The 26,094-nt window shown below is 44.2% G+C and overlaps 2 long non-coding RNA genes across 2 annotated transcripts; both read left to right on the forward strand.

Moving 5' to 3' along the window:
- The first annotated feature begins 11,384 nt into the window (after positions 1-11,384).
- Positions 11,385-16,628, forward strand: LOC144135381 (uncharacterized). Its single transcript, XR_013315487.1, has 3 exons — positions 11,385-11,520; positions 16,339-16,472; positions 16,535-16,628. It is a non-coding gene; the product is annotated as an uncharacterized LOC144135381 (long non-coding RNA).
- A 1,073-nt stretch (positions 16,629-17,701) lies between these two features.
- Positions 17,702-25,470, forward strand: LOC144135382 (uncharacterized). The gene is made up of 2 exons (XR_013315488.1): positions 17,702-17,791; positions 25,175-25,470. It is a non-coding gene; the product is annotated as an uncharacterized LOC144135382 (long non-coding RNA).
- Positions 25,471-26,094: the final 624 nt, after the last annotated feature.

A 26,094-nucleotide genomic window follows, 5' to 3' on the forward strand; every position in this document is an offset into this window, starting at 1 on the left:
TATGTTGTCCGTTTATTTGTCTTCTCGCCACGTAACAGGCAGAAAGGGCAGGGCGGAATGCGTTTCCTGAACAAAACAAATATATGACAGGGGCAGGAAGATCTGAGTTTAGTAAATATTGTCGATAATGACGAAACGGCTGTGGACAAAAGAGTGGAAAGAGCGTCGAATTTAAATACCGACCTGCAAAGTAGACCTCATATAATTAAAATGTAACCCTGTGAACGTATTTCTGAAGATCCTGCTGTGACATTCATTTTTATGATCAAACCTGAGCCTGTTATGGTTTTTGTGTTGTATGCCAGCATTTATGAGTTGATTTGTGCACTTGTTGTTTACCTTGAGGTTACAACAGAATGTGGCGGTAGCTGGTGGGTATCCGACAGCGCGATACGACGTCACGCACGCTTGTTACATCATGCTAGAGAGTTGGAAGCATCACTGCGTGTAAATCCTTCAATATATTTGCTTTCGTGGTTTTTGTGTGCAATTTTGTATTGCTGTAAACAATTTTAAACATGACTGCAGGTAAGGGGCGTTTCTGCCCAGTCTGTTACGCGTGCTCTTCGGAGCTATTGTTCAGCAACCTTTTGCGTCATTTCCTTTCACTTAAACTGTTTTGCCCTAGTGCCGGGCGAACATACGTTATAAGAACAAGGGAAACAAACATTTCTGAAGCTGCTTAAAAGCAGGATTTTTATTTTATTTTTGTATTTTTCTATTTCTTGTGAAAAATGTCGAATGTATTTTGGGGGCCTTCTGAACACTGGAACAATTGCCGTTCTCGAAGCCAATTGGCCGTGGAAGTGAGTGCGCAAAGGGTCAATGGCGTGCTCTACCCAACACATACCATGTGATATTCTCTTTCGCAGTGCATGACTGAAAAAAGTGTTTTGAATTGTACTTCGAAAAGTGTGGCAAAGTTTCCTATGGAATTTCAAAAGTACTGGTTATAGAAAGTGCGACTAGCAGCACTAAGAAACCAGCTGATTTTGTGTAATTGGTGTTTTAGTCAATATATCAAAAAGATCAAAACTTTTGTGATCCTTGTTTGATGCGAATCAGTTGGTTTGCGAGATAATTTTACGGCGGCGCGACTGTAGTACCTGTGTAGCGTGGTGAAGCTAACAATACTGCCGTCTATTTTTGTCTGAAGATTTCTCGCGACTGCACTGACAATTCGTAGAGGACTTCGTCAAGTTCGGAGAGAAAGCTTTCACAGAGTGAATATCGTAATGATCTTACTTAATGTTAAACATGAATTTGAATTCCAACAATTTAATTGCAACCTTTCGCTATCTGCGAAAGTTGCTTTTCCTCTTTCTATTCTTTCCAGCGGTCGCCATGGCACCGAAATATCAACTAAAGACGAAACCCTTTCTTTTAAATGTCGTTTGTTGTCTGGCTCGCATAATATATTTTCTTGACGGCCGGGTCCTTAAACTGCGTATGAGAGGAACTATTACTTTCATCTCTGAAGCAGTTCGCGCGACGAAGTTCATGCCTTCGCAGAAAAAAACATTGACAAATATCGGAATCAAAGACATGAGGAAGACATTGGCTTCAAGCATACGAAAAATTTTTACTGTCAAAGTGGCTGTCGATGCAAATAAGGAAATAGAACGACAGCTCAACCCATACACTTGGACATTCAAAATCTTTGTGTGTGTGTGTGTGTGTGTGTGTGTGTGTGTGTGTGTGTGTGTGTGTGTGTGTGTGTGTGTGTGTGTGTGCGCGCGCGCGCGCGTGTGTGTGTGTGTGTGTGTGTGTGTGTGTGTGTGTGTGTGTGTGTGTGTGTGTGTGTGTGTGTGTGTGTGTGTGTGTGTGTGTGTGTGTGTGTGTGTGTGTGTGTGTGTGTGTGTGTGTGTGTGTGTGTGTGTGTGTGTGTGTGTGTGTGTGTGTGTGTGTGTGTGTGTGTGTGTGTGTGTGTGTGTGTGTGTGTGTGTGTGTGTGTGTGTGTGTGTGTGTGTGTGTGTGTGTGTGTGTGTGTGTGTAAAATTCTAGTCCTGTGCGAAGCATTGGCTGGCGCTCACAGGATGGCAAGGACATGCCTTTCAATCAGGCCACGGCTTTTCTCAATACTGACGCGTCTGGAATGTTGATTTTGTGAATTAACCCAGAAGTTAAGTGTCAAACGTTCTAGCAGGATATAACTCAATTCCTCGTGTAATTAGGCCAGTTTTTGAGGACAACGACTACGTATGCACCTGGATTGCACCTGTACCCTGACACACAGCTCTGTCTTGCACGTACCTTCCACGCTATGGCTTAGACTAGAATTTTTTCAGGGTAGTTATCCGATTCTGGGCCTGAAATAGAGACACGTGAATACGGCTGTTTGCGCCATTCAAACATGTAGTTACATGAAGTTTAAACAAGTTTAAACTGGAATGTACGCATAGTTTATCATGCCCTTTCTTGCTAAAAAATATGTCATTTCCACTTTTATTGTTGGTTTTGTATTAAATATTGAGTTAAAATACGCACCAACATTTATTCGTAAAACTGTAATGAGGCTCCGCCTAGAGCTCTCAGTCAGGAGCTCTCCGTCTGGAGAGGCAGGCCAAAACTAATCTTTACTGTTTGTCAGTAAAGACGCAGGCAATGAAAGCAAACATGAATTTAAAAAAAGAACAGATTATTCGCTGCTTCATGCTGTCATTCACTGTCATCTCTAAACTCAATTTATTCAATGTACAAAACAAGGATTACCGCAAAACAAGGAAAACAGCAGCGGTGGCCATGTCGTTGAGCATCCGCCTCGCATTCGGGAGGTGCAGGGTTCGATCCCCAGTTCCGCCGGGTGCCCACCGGTGATACAATGGGTACAAGGTATCCCCTGGTGTGGTGCTCGGCTTCCTTAGGGTGAAATGCTTGGGAAATGGGCATTTGACCCCACCTTAATAAATGAAAAATACCTTGTGCCATGGCGCTCTTTGGCCTTAAATGTCCTTGCGCCATAAAAATTCATATTCACTACCAAAGCAAGCATTCTCTAACAGCAGCGATTGCGCCTGTCAAACTCGCGCGTAAACACACGGTTCAAATCAGAGATGGCGTAGTACCGGCAGTGGCTGTTCCACAGCATGCATTATATGTTATTTAATGCCGCTACAATCGTTGACCAAACATCTGTTTTGGTAAAATCGATTCCAGAAGGCGATTACGCCAAGATTATGAGTACTGCCATTCCTTATGCCCGAAGAACTTCACCCTCTTGTGTTTTTCGGTGTTTTTCGGAGAGAACCACGTCTGCTGGGCATTTGAACCAAGAGCCAATAAGCCCATCCTGCCCTTCGATTCAGCCCACTCAAAACTTGTAACAAGGAACATCGTGAAGTGAACTGTTAAGAAAGCACTCACAAAATCTTGTGAACACAAGTTGCAGAACAGTTTTTCGAATCAAGTGTTACGGCTCACGCATTCAGGGTACCCGCAATCTCTCCTGTCGTCTGTAGGAAAAAAAAAGTCCTGATTGGTAGGAAGCATGAAAGTGAAGCCCCTGATGACAGGCGACAGCGGAACAAAAGGGTTGCTGTTCTGCCATATCCGCACCAAAAATATCGCATAATCTTAAAAAAATTAGTAGAAAAGCAGGTGTAGGCGAAGTCTTTTTAGCGTCACTGCGCCTGTAAAACCTTTGAAACAAAGTGAACAAAAAGAAAAAGAACTAGCTGTGCAACCCGGCCCCAAGACCCTATTGGGCCTTGTAGGCCGCCGCGGTAGCCGAGTGGTTATGGCGCTCGGCTGCTGGCCGGAATGACGCGGGCTCGATCCCGGCCGCGGCGGTCGAATTTCGATGGAGGCGAAATTCTAGAGACCCGTGCGCTGTGCGATGTCAGTGCATGCTAAAGAACCCCAGGTTGTCGAAATTCCCGGAGCCCTTCACTAAGGCGTCTCTCATAGCCTGAGTCGCTTTGGGACGTTAAACCCCCATAAACAAATCCAAACCAAACCTGTTGTGCCTTGTGTGGAGGGAGCTGTATATTCCATTCCTTTAACTTGCGGTAAGGCTTACATAGGCCAAACAGGAAGATGTTTACCTCAAAGGTTCATGCAATATAAGAACGATTTTACTGGGGCGCCAGTGAGGAACTTGCTCTCCCATTGCAGGGCATGTGACCGCAAAAAGAAATGCATCCCTCATTTTAAGAAGGCAACCGTCATGAAAAAACATAAAAACCAGCTAACGCGCGAAATCGTTGAAGCAGCCCACATCTCCGCGCGTAAGGAAGCTTTCGAAAGCACGCCACCTTTCTTTCTGGCTTTATCTGATTTTACCTGGTTTTTAGAGGCACACTTCATATGTTACATTTTCGTTCTAGCCGTGTTAATTGTTGGAGCTCATCCTTCGTTTCGCTAATCTTTTTACCGTCTTCTCGCCTTCTCATGTTTTTTTAAGCAAAATTCGCGTCCTCAACTCTGTTTTTTGATTTTTCTACTTTTTGTCACTCGCGCACACTCAACCCTGTTTTCCCAGTCGTTTTGCACATGTCATTCCTGCTTCATATCATAGATCTCATTGTATAGTGTGATTTTTGCTATCTTTTGATGCCCTCGACATCGTGCGGGTCCCAGTTCGTTCGCGTGCCTTGACCGCTCGCCCTGGTGGGCTTTTACCTGGGTTGTGTATATAAGTGCGGATTCAGTTTTTGTTCAAATAAAAGTTGAAAGTTCAGCGCTCTGTACTGTCTTTTTCGTCCTGAGTGTTCTGTGAAAAATCCGGCGTTCTTCGAGGAGTGCATGAACAACCTCTGAAATAAACGTGCCCGCGGTCGCTCAGAAGCTCACGAGGGGCGCCGTGGCGCAGCATGAGCTGACGCAGAATGAGCTGCCGAAGAATAAAGAAACCCACATCTCTAGTTGTAGCTGCCGGAGGAGCCGCCATTTCGGCATGACGCGTGAAGTGGTCAGTGCGACAATAACCCAGCGGTTACCAGGAAGGGAAGACGGCAAGGTCCAGTAAAGGCCGATGTTTACGCAATCAAAGGGACGGGCTGCACATTTCGCACTATTAGTGCAGGCACCGAAGTCGAGAATAGGTTTCCAAAACACCGGCATGAGCAGCTGCGGGTCGGTATGTTAAGACGCGCAGGCTTCAGCTCGTACACTCTAAAGAGAAAAGAGTAAAAAGGGATTACATTGTCCTCTAGCACACACCTTTTATTAAAAGGGTGTGCGCTAGAGGACAGTATATTCTATTTTTACTCCCTTATAGGGGTATTTGTGTTTAGAGTGTAGGAGAGCACTTTTCGGTGCTTTAACATCCACTAACATTGTAGAGTAAATGGGCATCTGTGGTTCTCCTATTTCATAGCATAGCTCTAGGCATAAGCGTCCTTGCCTCTGCGGAAGGCAGCTGATAAGAGTGCGCATCTTTATAGGGATCGTAGTGAAGTGGCTGAGTGGGTAGAGCGCTCGGCTGATTCGATAGAGGACGCGGCTTCAACCCCGGTGAAGGATGTCGAGTTCCTATGGAGGCAAAATCCAAAAGCTGTGCACGTTTTGTGCGACGCGAGATTGCTTTAAAGATCCCAGAGTGTTTAAAATGAAAACTGAGCACTCCATTACCACACCTCTTTGTTCCTTCCTTATTCTCCCCTCCTCTCTTCCATCACGGCGTGGTTGACGAGTCCTCCGAGTTATGAGACGGTTACTGCGCATCTCGTTCACTCAACACCAACGCTAACCGCAGCCGTGGCCTTGTCGTAGAGCACCCACCTCGCCTTCGGGAGGTGGTTGGTTCGACTCCCACTTCCGGCAGTTTACTCACCGGTTTCCTCAAAATGAGTACAAGCTATGCCCCGGCCTGCTGCTACGCTTGCTAGGGTTACATTTCTTGGCAAAGGAACCTGCGCCTTCAAATCGCGTCATTGTGGGCTTGAAAGAGACACAGTGAAAGGCAAGTCACAAGCAAATCAATACTAATTTACATCTAGAAGTTCGACATTTATTGCGTCCTTCATTGCACTCTCGCTTTCATTTTGTTTTCTAGGGGTGTCCGTGAATAAATTGTTTCAGTCGGAGACTGCATAGCCGCTAACTAGGAACACAGAAATATAAATACGCGTGAAATCTTTGCTTGCCTTGCGGCTATAGCTGACTCCATGCGTTGGCTGACTCCTCCTTTTTTGGGGGTGAGTTCAAAAAAGAGGCGGAGCCTGGGCGTTTAACTCAATTTAATGGTGATAGCGGTTGCACAGGACAACACTTCAAAGTTTCTAAGAATGCTCAGAACGTGTAGATCGATTTCCCGCGGGAACAGAACGAGCTCAGAATCCTGCTTAGTGCACCTTTAAAGTTGCTGTTGGTTGTACATGCATCCAAGATCGTACCTTTTGCTTCCAGGAGCCAGGCAGACTGCGCATGCAAGCAGTCATTTTTAGGAAAGATGAAGCACTTGCAAATGCTCTTTGCCGAAAAAATGTTTTTGGTGAAGATATATTTTTTATGGCCAACGGGCATCTGCGGCCAACGACCGCCAATGCACAAGGTGTATTTCGTCTATTCAAAGTGGAGTTCAATACCCACTCGCTGAAAATTTCACCCCAAAGAATCTGAGCACCGAGACATGGGGAGACCGGTACCGGCAGCATGATCGATGTGCGCTCTGTGGCATTAAGGATCGAGCCCAGCCCCACCCGCTTGAGAGGCGGATGCTCAAATGGCTAGGCCACTGCTACGGTGCCGCCAAAATTATGGCAGCCAATGCCCCGCTTATTTCAAATATTCATAATAATCACGAAAAATACCCCAAAGGGAAGACGAATGACACATACGACGATGCAAACAGGCGCTCGCTCGCAAGTGTAGTCATCTTGTCCATCCTTTACCTTTTCTTCGTACTATTTTTCTTCATCAGCTTGAACAAATCCGCAACTTTTGGAGTTCCTTAAAACCTTGGATGTCTTGTATGTGCGTATAACACAAGAAAACTTTGTAAACTGGTCAGCGATGCTGACATGTACCTTTCATGGACGAAACCTCACGCCCTCTTTTCAAAGCGTTCATATCAGCGGCAACGAAGCTTTGCTTGCATCGTTCGAGCAAAATACTCTATTCGGCATGCATACCATGGCCGCGTCTTTATTTTGCTGGGATTCATGGACACAGCGTGTCGAGAAGAGAAGGTACACCTAACGGCAACCTTTATTAATGCGATAGAGTTACAGGCCGCATTACCCAGAAAATGCGGCGTCAGCGTTGTGAGCGAAAAATAGGGTGGCATGTGCTGGCCAAGGAGGCCACCCGCCGGAAGAAAATCCCTAGGTGCGCCACCTTGGTCATTTGACCTTGTGGCATCATCACAACCTGCCCATCGGAATGAGGGCAAACTGACCACTGTGGCAAGTGGCTGTTAAATCAGTGACTCATTGCTAGAGGTTGCCCGGGAATAGCAACTTTGGTCGCACAAAACTCACCTATGGCAGCGCCAGCTATCTCAGGCCAATGGTGCTTCCCGTAATCGGTGCAGTCATTGAGGAAAGAAAGAAAGGAAGAAAGAAAGAAAGAAAGAAAGGAAGAAAGAAAGAAAGAAAGAAAGCGGGAAAGAAAGGAAGGAAGGAAGAAAGAAAGAAAGAAAGAAAGAAGGAAAGAAAGAGAGAAAGAAAGAGAGAGAAAGAGAGGAAGAAAGAAAGAATGAAAGGAAAAAGGAAAGAAAGTAAAAAGGAAGAAAGAGAGAAAGAAAGAGAGAGAAAGAGAGGAAGAAAGAAATAATGAAAGGAAAAGGAAAGAAAGAAAGAAAGACGGGAAGAAAGAAAGAAAGAAAGGAAGAAAGAAAGAAAGAAAGAAAGAAGGAAAGAAAGAAAGAAAGAAAGAAAGAAAGAAAGAAAGAAGGAAAGAAAGAAAGCAGGAAAGAAAGAAAGCAAGGAAAACGAAAGAAAGAGAAAGAAAGGAAGAAAGCAGGAAAGTAAGAGAAAAAGAAAAAAGGAAAGAAAAAGAGAGAGAAAGAAAAAGAGAGAGGAGGAAAGAAACAAAGAAAGACAAAAGGAAGAAAGGAAAGAAAGAAAGGAAGAATGCAGGAAAGAAAAAAGGATGAAAGAACTAAAGAAAGAACGTAACCTATGAATGCGAAGTTGAGAGTGACTATTTCACATAGATGGACATTAACACAATAACTCTGTCGTGCAATGTCCTTGAGGCGGATCTTAACTGCGCCCCTCCTCCAATTGTTTTGCAGACCCAAATTCATAGAGACACATCAAGCTCATATGCTGCTTCTTCCGAAACTGTATCTTAGAGACCATTACTAAGCTCTCGTACAAAGTTGAAACCGCTTTCACAGACTAAAGGTTTGTGCTCCAATGCTCACGTGGGACGGCATTCTATATAGACAGCGCTTTAAGTTTAGGTAGCGCTCTCTCTCACATTCGGCAGTACTTAAGCGCCAGGATCTATAGGGCTTTTGTCGTAGTATCTGGTTCACCTGCTGAAAAAAAGAAATATGGGGAAAATTGACAATGCAAATCCCTGGGAGTAGCAGATTGGACGCTCTCGATAGCGTTTTATTTGTGACCATTGCACCTTACGTGCCTGACCTGCCACAAGGATAGCCAAGGAGCAGACATCAGTCAACAAAGGCGGAGCACCAATCTGGATAAATTGCCCTCGAGTGTTCTGTCAACGTGGCTGGCTCACGCATGTGTCCTGCCTTGTTGATATCGTACTCAGCCATGTTGACAGAACGCTCTAGGATAATTACTGTGGATTTACGCAACGTACGTTTCGAAATGGGGAGGACTAATCAGTGCTAGTGCCTCCCCTTCGTTTCCCACGATGTGTACCAGGTATTTTGAGTGTTCTAAAAGTGTTTACTAGGACTCAGGTTCACCTCTGAATCTGAATGTAGAAGATTTAGGTTCTAACCTGTCGAGAATGTTGAGAATGTTCTGCAGTTCTTAACCTGCCGCTTTGATTTAAAAGCATGCGAGTATGCTGGAGATATCACACTAGGCCCACGAAGTACTTGCTTCAGAAAAATGTCAGGCCTTCAAAGGTAGTAAATATTCTTCCCTTTTCTTATTCCCTAGGGAAACGCTCTATAAATGCTGTAAAGATTTTCTTGAAAGGTTCGAAGTGCAAGTTAGTAGACTGGCAACCTCTGGTTTCATTATTGAGCTCAAAATGATTGCTTATGAAATGTTTAATAAATAAATTAAATGTTCTAAGTGCATGATGTTGGGCTAGTTGGTTTCTCATTGAAGTCAATTCACGGCAAGGAACGGAAAACAAGATGGAACAGCAGAAACGCAACTGATACTGAAAACTAAAGCTTTAATGCAGCCAAGGCAATAAGTGAATGGCGATAACCAGCTTGAACCTCATGGCAGCAAAATGTGCGCTCGGTCATCGACTGATTGCCTTCGGGAGTGTGGCGTGTCATTTAGGGCATCAACTCTCAAAAGCAACCTCTCGCTTCATTATTCGAGTTTGCCAAAAGGGTAGGCAGGGGCAGGGAAGACATGCATGAATAGCAAATTCTTAACAGTCCTCTTTAATTCTTAAAATCACCGAAGCGTTCGCAATGAACAAAAATAGCTCCGACTGTGTCAGCGCATCTTCAGTTGACTTCCTAGCCGACGACATCACTTTTCTAGTAGCTAACAGAGGCTTCAGCTATCACCGCTGCTGGCTAACATTTTCTTCTGTGTTTTTCGCCTATTTGCTACTTTTTTTATATATTGCCTTGTCTGCAATAAAACTTCAGTTGTTAGTAGCGCTCGTGTTGTCTGTTGTTCATTCTTTTCTCTCGTTTTGTGTTCAGTTCACTTAAAGCGAAAGGACTCTCTGCTAAACATGCACATAATAACAAGAAGCGTTTTTTTTCTGCCATAAGTACTACACCAGTTATCGCACTGCAGTAGGAGCGCGGCAACACAGTATGATGTAGATGCGCGTAAAGTACTATCGGTATTGATGAAGATTTCTAGCGGCTGTAGTCCCGAAAGCAGCAGAACTTACAAGCAAGAAAGAAAACGCCTCAAATAGTGCAGCATTAAGCGCAAGTTCTGGAACGGGAATTTCCAAATTACAGTTGTTTACCACATGCCTCTGAATTTTGGCAGCTGTCTGTCCTGTAGGACAGACAGGGCATTGTATACATCTGAAATCATGATAACATGAAATATTCTTGCCTGATCCGAGGGTTTTACATCTGCCTGCGCATTGCCCGAAATGCAAATCATATTTGCCCATTTTCATTGACGCTACTATTTTGGCTACACACCGCCACAGCCGCTCACGGGAAAAATCGGGTCGTACAGCGTAGCAAAGATAGGCCCTAATTATGTCACTGAGCCGTGGGTTAGTTTCTTTCACAAGAAACTCTACTACCTTGCCGCCTCACATCTTCTGTAACCTCTTGACCGCTGTTTTCTGGTTTTTCAGGGTAATGGCTCGATTACGTTTGTGCTAGAATGGGTTTTTGTCTTGAACTTCTTGCTTTTTTGTTATTGCCTGTTTTTTAGCAGGGATAAATTTTTTTTTTGTAGAACAATTTAGTTGTGAAAAACGTTTGTTTCGTCGTCTTTGTTATTATTGTGGTTGTCCCAATTCGCCCTTCTCTTTTAAATGAGTTGTGTAGAACCTTTCCTACTCCCCATCTTTCTTAAATACATAATTGAACACAGTGCATAGATGCATCAATTTTGTGTGGTCCAGACACAGAGTTTTTGTAATTTACTGTTATATATACAGATCGTACCTTTTTATAATGCAAGAGTTACATTAATCGGCCTGGTTTATGCATTTACTTTTTATTTGTTTAGCTATGTGTATATACGGCAGAAAGGGGAAGCCAGCTATTTTTGTGAAGAAAAGCAACGTATACATCGTCGCCGAATTTATTTCACGCCATATGCTGATGGGCAGCTAAACAAGAGAGCCTTCGCTTCAGATGTGTTTTCAGTACGGAAGAGTAGCTGCCCTAGCACCTCCATGGCTTGTATATTTTGGAACCTTTCATGCTGCAGTGCTACAAAGGTTGAACTGCACCGCCAGACAATGTGAAGATGAAGAACTTCGACATTTAAATGTCTCTTAGGCAGCCACTCAAACAAAGTGAGAGGCGTTGATCTTCATACCGCCAAAATCAAGACAGGAAAAAAAGTAGATTTTTTATCCTCGCGGATGATAAGTTCAAATGTTGTTTTGTAAATTTTATTAGGCTGTGCTTACAGATAGCACCGTATGCTGCTCTTATTTGACTTTCTTAAAAGGCAGATGGCCTTAAAATGTCATTCCAAAGGTATGCAAAAAAAATTAAGAACCAGCAATATCTCTCTCTCTCCTCATCAGCACGTATCCACCACATATTTTTTTATTTTTCCGAACAATGCTCTCGGTATAAATACAGCGCTGAAAAAATGCATGGCGTGAGAACAACACTGAGGAACAGCTATGGCCTGCATGGGAAAGTTTTCCGCGGCAATTATCAACCTTGTGGTCGTAATGACATCGTTGAGCGCTGGAATCAACGCTGAAGCACCTGAAGATGGTATAAAATACGTCGACATGAAAACGGTAGCGATTTCTTACTGCCTTTACGCGTTCTCAATTATCTACAGCTGATCTATCGGAACCGCAATATGCACGTACATAAGCAAAGGCATGGGACCGCGCAGTCGGTAATACTTATTCGAATATGTAGCCATCGCATTCACCGAGCCTACCGCCCTAGTACATCAAATTAGAAAAAAACCTAAACCTCGGGGCACCTCGTCAGAGCTTGATATTGTCAGCACGTTTGGTGACTACCCGATTTCGAACACAGATTTATTTGGAGGCGACGACATGGTTCCCACAGTTTTGTATAGCAATCATGCCGCATCTGAATGTAACCAGGTCCACTCATTTAAGAAAATATTCTCGCAGAACGAAGAAATAAAATCTGATCTCCCAATAGTTTATTGTTCTCGAAATTTCTCTAAGAAGGAAGCTTAGCCGGCATGATGTTTTCTCGATAGGCTGATATGGATGGTCCGGTTTGTGACTTAAGCGGTCACTTATCAAAGCAATAACTGCACTACCAATTCAATTAAAAAAACATTATTTTAAAATGCCTTGGGATTTGAAGGTTTCTCCCTGTCACTGCACAATCTTTTATGTCTGTCGGAAATTAAGTGGTGCATACAACGCGAGATTGAAGCAGCCTGCATGCCAATGCCTCTTCACGGCAGCGTTTGGATTCGAGACTGAATATTGATGAACTCAAAAACATCAGTTCATATGAACAGCGGCTTTCCTTGAGCAAATAGAGGAAATATAGATTCAATCTGAGAAGCTTGTTGCCGTTTTACTTCCAGGAATTTGTGAGATTTGGCTGTCTGCTAGAAACGGCATGTTTAACGGCGGTATTTTGGATTTTCGTAGGCAGGCTACCCAGAATATGTCAAAGCTTCAAGTCAGGAAACTATTTCATTTTTGTTTAGTAGCTTAACAAAGTCCATTACCGGAATATAATTGCGTAGAGCCACAGCAGTTGTGATAGGATAAAGGACACTCCCATGCCATGATGTCAATGCTAGTATCAAAAGTTACTGCTAAAAAAGCTTTCGCCGTTCCTTACATACCATGACACTTTCATATTAATTAGAAGATGACTGCTCGGAACTGACCTGATTTTATCAGATCTGAGTCTGATCTGAATCTAAATTAAAGGCATTCCAGCTGACAGAGTAAGACGTAACGCTTCCGAGGATACAGCTCTGAGCTGAATGCAACCGCACGGGGTGAATGAGATGAGAAGGATTTTAAAGATTCACCGATAAAAAAAGATAAAGGTGTTGAATATGCAAAAGACGGTACATGATTGCAAGCTTGAGTAAGTTGTCGCTGTGAGGGCAAAATATTCATTTGCATGTGCAAAAAATCTGCCTCTTCCATTTGTCTTTCTCCTCTATTCGCTTTAGAATAGCACTCATTAAGAAGTACCACAATACAGCGAACTACTGAAGGTAGAATAGCGCCGACTGATTACTGCGACCTGATACATAAGACAGTAGCTGCCAATATTTCCTCATTTTTCCTCTTCCTGATCATGTCCAATTAAGAGCTATATATATATTTTAGTACGCAGAAAAGACTGCCTTTATGCTGGAAAAAACTTTTCCAATGAAACCAATTAAAATGCCGACCTCTTTTCTGGTGACACCTGTAAAACGAATTCTGCCATTGACGGTTGAATAAAATGTTTGTTGGCCTGAGTTTATAAAAACTAATAGTCCAATTAGGACACAATCGCTCTCCATATTTCTGTCACAATTCAGTTATCCGAAAAAAGAGGTTACATGGGTGTTGAAACTTGATGAAAAAGGGTGCTATCGCTTGCTTCACTGCCGAAATGAATCCTAGCCTCTGTAAAACTGGGTTGGCATTGGGAACGATTCAGCACTAATAACATGCGAAATGGCACCTCTTTTGTCGATTGGCGCTTCGTTTAATTCGATTTGCAATTACCCAGCTGTCATCGCCCCTCTCACCTAACTACCCCCCCCCCCCTCCCTCGAGACTGCGACTATACACCTATATAAACTCAACTATACAATACCGCCGCAGAGCTTCGTAAAGTTTCCTTGCTTATGCTGAAACCTGCCTCCACGCATCATTTTTAAAGCGAAAGCTTTACTGGCCGCGAACTTGCGATTTCGCCGTGGCGGTGCTCAGAGGAGGCACATGACGTCACAACGCGCACCTCGCCGAAAATATTTCTCTCTCTCGTTCCCTGGCCACTACTGCGCATGCGCCACTAGTAGCACCGAGCCACTGGTGTTCCGCCGCTGCGCAGCGCCGCACCTTTCCTCAAAATCCAACTTTCAATTTTCAGTTTTCTCTTCCTCCTTTGCCTCCCTCCTTTATCGCTTGCTTTACGGTGTGGTTCGGATGTCCACCGAGATATGTGAGACGGTTACTGTGCCATTTCCTTTCTACAAAAACCAAACAAAACAAGTGAGACTTCGGCGTTCATAGAGTTCATTGGCGTTGACAACTTTGCAAAGGCCGTTCATTTTCACGAAAGGAAAGGCGCACAACCTTCTTCGTGGGTCAGTGAAGACCTTATCTCGCCTACAAGTACGTGGCGTTGGTGTCGAACTGCAACAGCCTGCTTTGGTTGCGTTCCGCACACTGGATAGGCGGCGCGCCCTCTCTGCCACCCTGGGAGGTGGCATGAAATTAATGGTTGATCGCGAGAGACTGATCACCAAATGAACGCTGCGGCCTAGCTTTTGCTGCAGTGCCGCATGTCAGCCACAACGCTGTCAGCGCTAATGCATTCAGGCCACATCTCCCTCTCTCTCTCACCATCGCCACATGTATAAAATCATGAATGAGGCGTTCGAATATATCCAGGGAGCCAGTTATGCGCGTTTCCTTTGCTCAAAGCCATCGCCGTCAAAAACATTTTCAACGCGAACACCAATGAACACAGTGAACGCCGACATCCTTCGCTTTGTATATCCTGTAATAGCTGAGCCAATCCACATTATTATTTTTTTTTGAAGGATGAGAGTTTCGACGAGATTTGCCGAGAAGGTCTGTAGCCTACCGCGGCTGGTTCTACTCGTCCGTCATTATCGCAAATGATTCACGCGGCTTGAAAACACCTTCGTCTTCTCTCTATTTATAGCAGCTATTAGCGAAGGTGATCCTCTTCGGCGACGGCGCTGGTCGTGTTTGTCTCTATCACGGCCGCGCTATCATTACGTACTTTGTGGCCGCAAGTGAGCGCAATAAATTTCAGCTTGATTTTTGTCTGTCTTGCGGTTGTGGGACTTCGCGGACGGATTTTATGAGCGGCCCAAACGGAGTGGTACGGTACCACTATGCCCGTGATCTGCTGCCACCACCACGTGGCATCTGGTGGCGGTGCTCAGTACCCACTCATATCGCGCAATCCAGCGGTAAACAGCGGCACCAGCCATCTTCTATACCAGCCGCACACTACTTGAGAACAGTATATTGAACCAGCTGTCTTTGGAATTCGTAATGGGCTGTAACAAAAGAACTGTAGCGCGACCAAGACGAACACAAGACAGAGGCACACAGGACTAGCGCTAAACTTCATCTAACTTTATTCATTGGCAGCGCAGCAAATATAAGGAAAAAACCAGATCACGTGCAGATACAGGGCACACACACCACTATCAACAGAACCGTTCAAGATATGCCATCTCCGATTTGTATAGATTCACAGACGTATCGCTAACACAGTATACGCCTCTCTTCCTTATATGAAGTGCCTCCAGTAGTTCCCTTGCCCTAGTATATTTGCTTTTGCCCAAAATCTTTAACTCATGAAACCGTGGTTGACACTTTTTGCAGGACTGGCATCTATCCTGCGGCAAATGTTCTGCCGCTCGAGGGCAGTCAGAACACTCAGTGCAGTGCTGAGGAAGATGCGCACCACTTCGGTCTTTCAGTGAGCGCGCGTGCTCACCTGCCCTTTCATTTATATCAGATACCGCTGTCATGCGGGAAGGTCTATGTGGGCCAAACAGGGCAGTGCATAAATGAAAGGGCAGGTGAGCACGCGCGCTCACTGAAAGACCGAAGTGGTGCGCATCTTCCTCAGCACTGCACTGAGTGTTCTGACTGCCCTCGAGCGGCAGAACATTTGCCGCAGGATAGATGCCAGTCCTGCAAAAAGTGTCAATCACGGTTTCATGAGATAAAGATTTTGGGCAAAAGCAAAGATACTAGGGCAAGGGAACTACTGGAGGCACTTCATATAAGGAAGAGAGGCGTATATTGTGTTAGCGATACGTCTGTGAATCTATACAAATCGGAGATGGCATATCTTGAACGGTTCTGTTGATAGTGGTGTGTGTGACCTGGTATCTTCACGTGATCGGGTTTTTTTTCCTTATATTTGCTGCGCTGCCAGTGAATAAAGTTAGATGAAGTTTAGCGCTAGTCCTGTGTGCCTCTGTCTTGTGTTCGTCTTGGCCGCGCTACAGTTCTTTTGTTACAGTATGCACCATCTAGCCCAACAAAAAGTTCTTCTAAATCATAATGGGCTCCTGCTTGAGAAGACTCGTGCCCCGGCGGAAACGGCCACCTCAAAAATTCCCCCTGGGTCACGATATACCTGGTTGTTTTCCAGCAGCAAAAGGTTCCCCTGGCTTACAGGTGCCTTACGAGAAGGGTCAGAGGAATATTTTGACGAGTACGACCACACAGAAGCGTTAAAGTCTTGGGAACATGTTATGAAATTCCAGGTTGCTTTAACGCGAGAGCGTTGGTACCCCTTTGTTGGTACCCCCATGTTAGTACCCTCAATTTTAATGTTGCGAGAATATTTTCTCTTAAGATATGAACATTATTTCTGATATTTTTTTCCAGTTCATAGAAAAAAACCAGAAGTTATGGGTTTACAAGACCACACAAAATGGAACAGTTGAATGCAAAAATGACCATTATATTGCCGTAAATGAGTCTCACACTTCCTTCCGTAGATCTTTCCTGGACAACGGCAAGTAAGATATCACGTGCCGAGTTCAATCGATAGTTTTGTCATTTTACGTATTTTACATTACAGAGTACAGCACGAAAGCCTTCAAGGAGACTTTCTGCATTGGACAAACGAGGACGAAGAAGCCAAGAGAAAGTACTACGCGATGGAACTTCACCACAAAGCACGTGAGTTGACCAGGATTCTTTCGCGTAACTACCGTCATGTTCTTTACATTGTGTGCAATAAAATCTGTAGTTTGCAAAAAGCTTGCATTCTACTGAGCAAAACATTGATAACCAAAAAGTGCATAACTAAAAAGGTGTTAAAAACAGGCGCAAACATTGTATAAGTAACGGAGGCTTCCTATTTGCACAGGTAGTCGAATGTTTAGCACAGGGAATATACATTTAGCTTGCTTTTTAGCTTCCCTGGGAAGATACTTTTACAGATACCGAGCTTCAGGCCTGGAGAAGGCTTGTGTCCATTGGAAACCAATGAGTACGTGGTGGCGCTGGGGCTAAATCCCACACTTTCCGCACATGAGGCGGTTGCTGAAGTTACAAACGACCGCTGCAGTCTCATTTTTATTTTTGCCGAGACGTTCCTTATTTTACCGAATTCCGAACGATATGCTATAATTTGTGCGTGTTTTTACAAGAATGGTCTTATAATTTCGGTTTTATTATCAAAGTATTTTTCACACGGCAGAACATTTTCAAACATGAGGCTACCTTCACGCTTTTCTCCTTAGCAGGTGCGCTCAGAATAAAATATGATTGCAATATGATATCTTAAGGCAGCCAGCGTAATCGCTAAAAGGCTTTTCTGTATATCCAAATTGCAACAAAGCAAACTTTCTGAAACAAAAAAACACTTCCTGTATGATTTTGGTCCTCAATGTTTTTTTGCATTGTAAACAGTCCCCTTACTTATTTTCATGTTCCTTTAAACTGTTAAACTTCCCTGCACTATTTGCCTATTCTTCTTTGCCTTGTTTGTTTATGCGCACTAAAAATCAATTCAAAGTGTCTTTCAAGCGCTCTCTTAGGTGTGCTAGCATGGTAAGTTTTGTTGCAACCAAAAAGAGGAATGGTTCACATATTTAAAGATATAAAGCTTGCGACCAAAGCGAGCTTTTTGCAAGTTGTAGGTTATGAACAAAAAATATATAAACCTTATGGAAGCATTGCAAACAATGCATAACCGGCATCAAGATGGCGAAGGGTGTTTATTTTACTTTTTTTGCAGAACGAGGTGATTTGCCACTGGGTTACGAGGTATTCGAGTATGAGAACGAGGAAAAAACTTGCGCTGTGGTTTCTGTCCTGGATTTCAGCACCGGTACGTATGCAGGCATCATTTCGACAGTTAACAACAATGCGTAAAAATGAGGGCTGTCACACACACTGTTGAGCTTCGAAAATAACGTCTTCTGGCGCTTTATCCGTAGCAGTCGAGGCAACGTCTCCGAAAGAATGTTTCCGTAGCATATATTTAAAAAGTGTACGTTTGTAGAGCAACAAGCGCGAACTAAAAAAAAAATTCCGGTCGCAACGCACTGCTTGCTTTGAAGGTTTCCATTATAAGCGCCCAACATAACAGCTGTTTTGCTTCCTCTTGAAACGCAGGCTAGTCGAGCTAAGAAACCAAGGTTATAAAAAACTGCTTCCGTTGTAAGTAATACCAATTGAATAATTTCACGAGTCGCGTCGCGCATTCTGCACTTCTTTGGTTTTCAATCTGTGTAGGTACTTTTGCGTGTGAATATTTTGTCACCTCTCCAAATCTTCACATCTGGATGAAGGGTCATTTGTAGTTGCACTCATCTCGGATGTCCGGCTGAGGCGTTCGCGACAAACTCTTCTTGTCGTCGCGCTCTTTGCCGGCTTGAAGAGAAAGCCCGCGAATTGAAAAATTGCTCTGCGACAGCGTCGTTGCTTCAGGGCTTCCAGACGTGCTCACTAACAACTAATGCATATATTGCCAAAGCGAATTCTCTAAAAGCCCGTGACCTTTGAGATGATCGCAATATGCAGGAGAGCATGTGGTGAAATTTACGGAAATTCAGCACACTTTGAGGCTACTGTCATTCTGGGGGCGTGCTCACATGCGCGTATACCGGACCGAACGGGAATGATAATGAGGCGTCGCTATTCCACATGATCGTGCACAACACGCACTTCTCTAAAACTCTGCCCGCTTTGAAACAAGGTGGAAAAGCCCATACAGCAAACAAAACTTGATGCATGCAAACTTTCTCTGCATTGAGGCTAGCGCAATCGAATATTCATATGTTCGTTCACTTTTGGAACTTGCTACCTGCTAAAGCGGCGAGCACTACATTTCTCTACGCGTCAACTGTCTGTGCCGCATATATCGCTCCTATAGCACGCGAAGCTGCTCTGGCACAGCGCTGCCAACGTAATAGGACTTGGCACTTTCACAGTTGGTCTGGTAGACCCTCTCAGCATAGTCACTTAGTCACTGATTACATGTCATTTCAGACGCTGGCTGGCGCTCGTGTGTGCCTGTTTTTCTGCACAGTGGCCCAAACAACTATCCGAGCGCTCGAATGGTGCACCGTAGAGAAAACTTGCGTCACGAGTGGCTTGCGGCACAGAACAAAACCTCATAGTGCATGCACATTGCCATGGGTTATGTACAACTCTTCATGTCTTTCAAAGCTATATCGCACCACCATACAGTGGCAACTTTCATAAATGCACAGCGTCGGGCACCATTAGAGAGCTTTTGAAAAGTTTGCGGACTGTATAGTCGAGGACAAAAGTCTCTGGACCACGTGTTCCTCAAACAAAGCCGATAGCGGTATTAATAGTCGTAGGCTGGAGAACATAGTTGTGGAGATGAAAGAACAAAATCTTGACCTTCGTCTCCACAAGTGTGGTCTCTAGCCCCTGGCTAATAGCAGATCTGTCAGCTTCGTTTGAGGAACACTTGGTACAGAGACTTTTGTCCCAGACAGTACATGCTGCGCATGATTGGCGGGCAGCATGTGGAATAGGAGGTGGGGGACTGAAGAGCGTGGCTGGCAGGTGTGCCCGGCGGGTCATCTTGTGACTTGATGACGTCATAACTATCTCGATCAACCAGCGGATTTTGTAGCGAGAGCTACACTTGGCTACCAGACGAGCATTTCCCTGATTGAGTTTGAATTTATTTTCACAAACGAGGAGGTACAATGGTTGTGGGGGATACAAGGGGAAAAGGTGCTCACGGGCAGCTTGACTGGCCCCAAGTACAATTACGGTGGCTACCAGATGCTCATGAATGATTGTACCTTTTCGTTGCTGCGCATGTCCGCTGTACACCATATATAGTCGCTCGCACAGCAATAAACTTTTGTTGAAGTCGGCGCTTTGTGGTGTCTCCCCTCGTGTCCGTGTTCGTCTTGCGCTGTGAATGTTAGCATGAAGTACCAACTCGCCCAGCAACTGATTTTAGGCTGCAGCAGGGCGGAGAGAAGGCTTATGAATAAACTAGAAGGCCAGTTGGCCAGTTGTGAGGATGCGCGGCGGCCGGAGAGGACCAGCAGGTGCGCCGCGCGTGACGTCAGACCTTCGCCGCCACCGCGACCGCGCGCCGACTCCACCACCGGCACCGCGCGTGACGTCACGTAAAAGAGCGGTTGTGCGCATGCGCGGCAACCAGAGAGGAGCAGCTGGCCGGCCTTCTCCGCTGGGGTCGCGCATGACACACGTGGACGCCACGTGCTAGCTACGCGCATAACAGCGCATGCACAGCTGCGTGTATAAATTGCTGAGGTGACTCGGCGGCCGTATCCCACTTGTTTCGCATGGGTAACGAGAAGGAGAGTCCGGTCGCTGTACAGCGGCGGTATCGACAGATAACGATGAATTTCTCGCTACGCGTAACATGGCATAACCGAGCTAAGCCACTGCCAATTTTATGACAGGCGACATGTGTGGTATGTCACTCATGTGTGGCATCCAAACATATCTGGGACATGACATGCATGTGTGACTTTTTGTGTGAATAGTCTTCTTGGTGGGTTGCGTGGTGGTGAATCTTCTTGTGTGTGGTCGTTTTCCTCCAGTGTGGTGAGTGATTTTTCCCCCTTTAAATAGTTACAATGTGAAAAGCATGGTTGGCAGGTGGCAGGTCAAGAGAGGGTGGGACGACAGAAGAGAAATATTGGCAAGTGGTAGGCGGGGCTCGACCAGTCACCGAATTTTGTGACAGACCAAAATTAACGCTGGACTTTTTCCGTGATCAGACTTCTTGTGTGGTGGTGTTGCTTATTCCGTGTGGATTTTGTCCCCTCTTTAGAGGTGTTTGGTTTCGATGTATCTAAATAGATCCAATGGCAGAAGCATGGCTATGCGGTGGCCGGTGTGGCTCGACCAATCAGCAAACTTTGAGACAGACCACAACGCCGGGTTTTTTCCATCATTATGTTTATGAAAAGAAAGGGGGCAGAAAATAGAAAGTGGTCTTCGGAGAAAGGTCTCAGATAGCACGTCACGTGACCTGATGGTGTCGTAACTGTTTTGTATAATAAGCGAATTTATGACTGAACCTAAGGCCAGGTCTTTTCGAACTTTGTGAAAGCCCGCAAAGCTAGGTTTTTCTGAATTTCCTTACAAACCAAGATGCTGTTTTTTCCACTCTTGGACAAAAATTTTGAATATTGAAATATTGTAAGGCGCTGTTATGGAAATATTGAAGGTAATGGTCTATGCATCCCATACTCAGCAAAATATTTCTTTTCAAGTGGTTCCCTCGGTCCCATGGAGCAGTTTCGACCCCATAGAAAACCAAAAGTGAACGTATTTTAGGATTCAAGAAATTTTAACAGCGAAACAATGTAAGCCACCCGAGGGGCTGTCTGCGGATATATTACTTTTTCAAGTAAAATCTTGTATTTTTATGAAAAAATGCGTTAATAAAGTCTTTGCCGTTGAAAAATGCTTTTGGCCAGCATTGTTGGGTATGGAGGCATGTAGTTTTTTTTGCAGTATAATAGCTACACTTTCGCAAAATAATTTCTCTATTTAATCGCCTATGTTCCAAGCACACGTGAAGCAGTTACGGAAAACCTACCTTGGTGCCTGCAAAAACCGTTGCCAACTGTTTTCCATGGTCTCCAACCGTGCAATGGCGAGGTTGTTCCGGAAGCAAAAACTCGAATTTTAAATTTTTCTTTGTAGAATAAATAATTAGCCGGATGAATTAGATACTAAAAACAGCGCTAAATCACTTACCACAGTATTTATTCACTTGTGTTCGTTCGTAAAACTTCGGCTACCTTTATATGGGGCACAGTATATGACAGCAGAGAATACGACATCAGGTACCAATGGCATATATGAACAAGGTTTGCAATTTGATAAATTCTAAGTAATTATTTTCATGTACCCAGGTATTCTAGGTTTAAGGTTTTATTACTTATAAGCTTTCACAATGTTCTTATTTTCACTGGCGTGTCGCAGATAGATTGCCGTAAACGTTAGCTTCGGATAGATTCTATGCCTTATGAAGAACTGTTACTAAAACATCTTCTTGAGAACGTGCACGAGTAACAATATCAGAAAAGTCTATTTTTAATCACCCATGAGAGCGTTCACTCATCATGAGGAGGTTAGTCTTTAGCCCTCTTCTAAATTAGGACGGAGCTACGGGAGTTAGCTAAACTTCTATCGTCAGTAGTTCCGATGTGATATCTAATCAGGTCGCATACTGAAAAACATTTCGTATGCTTGAGTAAAAACCAAAAAGATCCAAAAAACATTTCACATTATTAAGGGCACTATGTAACATATACAATCACACCCTTACAACCCTAAAAAGGGCAATTCTTGACACCGAGAAATGAATACAAAAGACACGTCATACACATTTCCGAACATACAAAAAACTGTGTGTAAGCAGATCACCTACCTTACAAAATCCCTCAGGAAGTATCACTGGACAACTTCACTTGGGTGCTTGCCGGTATTATGCCTTATTTTTTGTGCAACCTTACCAAGGAGCTTTTCTTCCGTCTTGCACGAATCCGGTACCACTTCAAATATTTAGCAATATGCGGCACACAACGCCGCAACAACTTAGATGTTACGTCCATTGAACGCAGAAAATTCCGAGGGTATTGACCGCGCAGCCCTGTGTGTCCACATAAAAAGCCACATGGAGACCGCTAAGGGCTGTGCAAGCATGGTAAATTTAGAGCACCAGGGCGATCCGTGTGCATGCTTGCAGAATGGAAGAGCGAGCATGCAAAGGCCCCATACTTCACGTTGCGGTGGGAGCTAGTGGTGTTCTAGTGATACGCCAAACCATATTCTTCAGTGAACCTCTCACGGCCCTCAGAATAAGTAAACCGATTCTCCCAAGTCTACATATACATTTTCTTAGAAATAAAGGTTTTAGCGTGGTATGACCAGGGAGGTGGAGGTCCCTTAGAGGCCCTCATGGCAGTTTTCGGACCAGTCGTCTCGAGGGCACCATGAAAAAAGTTTTAACCATCATCATCAATTAACAATCATCAGCCTTACTACGCCCACTGCAAGGCAACGGCCTCTTCCGTATCTCTCCAATAAACCCGGCCCGTACAATATCCACTTCGCGCAAGCAAAAATTAAAGTTAGACGAGGAATTATTGTTCCGTGGTGGGTGACGTCGTTTTCATTAATATTGGGCGGTTAGTTGAATATTTATTATCTTTGCCATCAGCAATACAGCAAATAGTAGAGTATTTTACAGGAGCGCAGTACACAATCTAATGGCAGCTATTATTATTCGGTAGAGCAACGAATAAAAGCAGCCAGCAAGAAAAAATGTTGACACATATCTCATTCATTGCGAAAATAATCACACAGTAATTTACCCTTTGCAATGCCGACACTGACAAAAATGTCAAAAGAAATGAGGAATGTTTCTTTCTTTATTTGGATTTTTGATCAATAGGAAAACAGTAGTGCAATTATTTTGAAGTTGAAACGTAACTGATTACAAAGTAGATGAAAAGAGAACCACACACCACCAGTGGAATCTGAACCCACGAAATCCGTATGTCGCACAGGGTGCTCTCCGCTCTGGCAGCGGCGATACGTTCTTCTACTTTCTTGGGTATTTATGTTTCGTGTAAGCTAGCCTTGACAGTGTTCGCCGGCTTCATTCTCGTCCATATAGGCTTTCAACAATCTCTAATTTTCAACAACCTGAGAAAAACTTAAAAGTCGCGTTTATCTGCTTTTCCTAATAAGTGGGTTGCAATATATCCTGCAGCATCGTACACAGGTCTTTGCGCCACAAAGAGCGCATTTTGCACTATTACGGATTAGTTCACAGTTAGGTGAAACATTCAGGAACTGATGCTCAGCATAGAGGTTCATGGACGGCCTTAATGAACTTTTTCTGGCGGCGTTTTTGCCACAAAAAATAGTACCGCGTAAATACATATCGTTAAATATGTATGAATAGATTAGTTACTGCTCGTTACGCACACGTGACGCACGGCTACTGCTCCACCACCTCTCTGCACCTAATATCTCGGGACTGTTACCGGCTTCTCTGGCATCTTAACAAAAGGTGCTCGACATAGACTTGTAGCGTTAATGGCCACCATGGATCCACGAACTTCTGTGAACGGTGCGCAAGCAAGTGCATTTGGCGTTAGCGCTATTGTGGAATGGCCGTGTGTTCCTGTGAGTGGTATGGTAACGCACATTAAAGGAGTATAGACACCTAACTTTTGATTTATAATCGCATTTCTTTCTCGTGCTCTTTCGGTTTTGAAGATCCGATGAGCACTGTGAAGTCAACGTGTGCTTACAGGTCAGGTGAGACATGAAAAAAACTGCAATATAATCACTGCTTCATCATTCGTTGTCATTCCGCCTCTTGAGGAAGGCTCGCTTCAGCACTGCAGTAATTAAAACGATGAAGCAGCGATTATATGGGCGTTTTTCAATGCCTCACTTGACATAAAAGCACTCTTTGACGTTAGAGCCATCGTTCGGCTATTCAAAACCGAAACATCATAATAGAAAAAATTCGATTAGGATTTATTTAGCGGTCGTAGGCGAATACCACATGTTGATTCATGCGTAGTAGCGTCTTCCGCATCATTGCAGAGAAGAAAACATGCCACCAAAATTAGGTGTCTATAATCCTTTATGAACACATAATGCGGCGCGCTCGCGTGTGCGTCGTTCACTGAGGATCGCGGAGCCCGGACAGCCAATCCCCTCTTGCTGCAACCTACACATGGCACTAATAGAAGAATAGCGCAATAAATCCCACACATCCCACAAAGTGGTACCACACATCTCGATTGCTTTGACTTCTGAAGACGTCATATGTGTGCGTGGGAGTGCTACTTTGCGTACGCATGTGCATATAATGTGCTCTCGCTCCTCACCCCATCTGTGTTTTTCTACTTTTCCTTTTTGACATCCGGCATTTTTCTATCTTGGTACGTCGAGACTGGCCAGCCGCTACTTCTCGTGATTACTGTCCTTGCCTTTTTGATACACTCTGATTATCCCTGTCTTATCGTCTTCGAAATTTCGCACCAACTTAGGCGTTGCTCAATTATTCATTACGAAAAGAGCATACCTGTTCTCTTTTCGTAGTGGTACCATGACACTTGGATTCGATTAATACAAGATTTACTTTCGGGAAAATTCAAAAAGACAGCCTCGTTCTTGCTCATTTTTTCTTTTCAAATTTTCTCACATTTAGGTGACACCATTACTTGGCGAGAGCTTCGTCTCAACGAATCCATTGCAACAACAGAAAGCGCCCCTCGAGAGTGTTTAAAGGCGTTCGAAGATATAGCACGGGAGGCGAAGGCGCGTAGCTGGAGGATCACCTACAGCAGTAAATGTAAAATTGTGGAGGCAGATTAGTTCTTGTTCTCCGCAGACAACAAGGAGGCCAAGCTTTACTTTGTATCGGTTGTCCGCTGAGAGCAGAGAAGTTTTTGTTTCCATGCATACAATAAAAAATTTATTTGGTTTGCATATGAGCAAAATGTCCGCCTGACTTCATCGTTTTTGCGTTTCCAAGAGGAAATACGTGGGATGCCTGATTCATCAAGGATTTTATGGGTCACAGTAATGCTGGACAAACCTAGGCACCTACTGAATAAGCTTATATCTGGGGTTCCAAACCACTCCACCGGGTGCACCTTGTGCATCGAACGACCACAATGCGACGAGCGCCTTTTTTACGCATGCAATTTATTACAGTCGTATATCTTCTATATAGAACAATTATTTACATAGAAACTACGAAGCGACGGCCATTAAACGAAACTCCAAAGCGCATCCGAACAACGCATGAGAAGGGGGGGGAAAGTTAAATAAACGGATGAACAGAAGAAAACTGGGTGCTGTTTATAGATAAGTTTCCATATTTGATGAGCAAATATGTCTCTCTAATCACAATAACTAACCAAAAAACTATCCCCTGTTTCACTAGGAGGCTTAAAGAATTTTAGAACAAAAAAAAAACAGTTCTACCGGACCGCTAGACGGGCGGGTACCTTTTCGGCTTGGGGCAGCTGAAATTACGGTGTAAAATCCTGCTGCTCTGCTTTATCCGCCGAGAGAGATAAATATTTTTCACATAATCTGCCATCACTTATGAACCCTAATCCT

Source organism: Amblyomma americanum, chromosome 5 (assembly GCF_052857255.1).
Source record: "Amblyomma americanum isolate KBUSLIRL-KWMA chromosome 5, ASM5285725v1, whole genome shotgun sequence".
Lineage (NCBI taxonomy): Eukaryota > Metazoa > Arthropoda > Arachnida > Ixodida > Ixodidae > Amblyomma > Amblyomma americanum.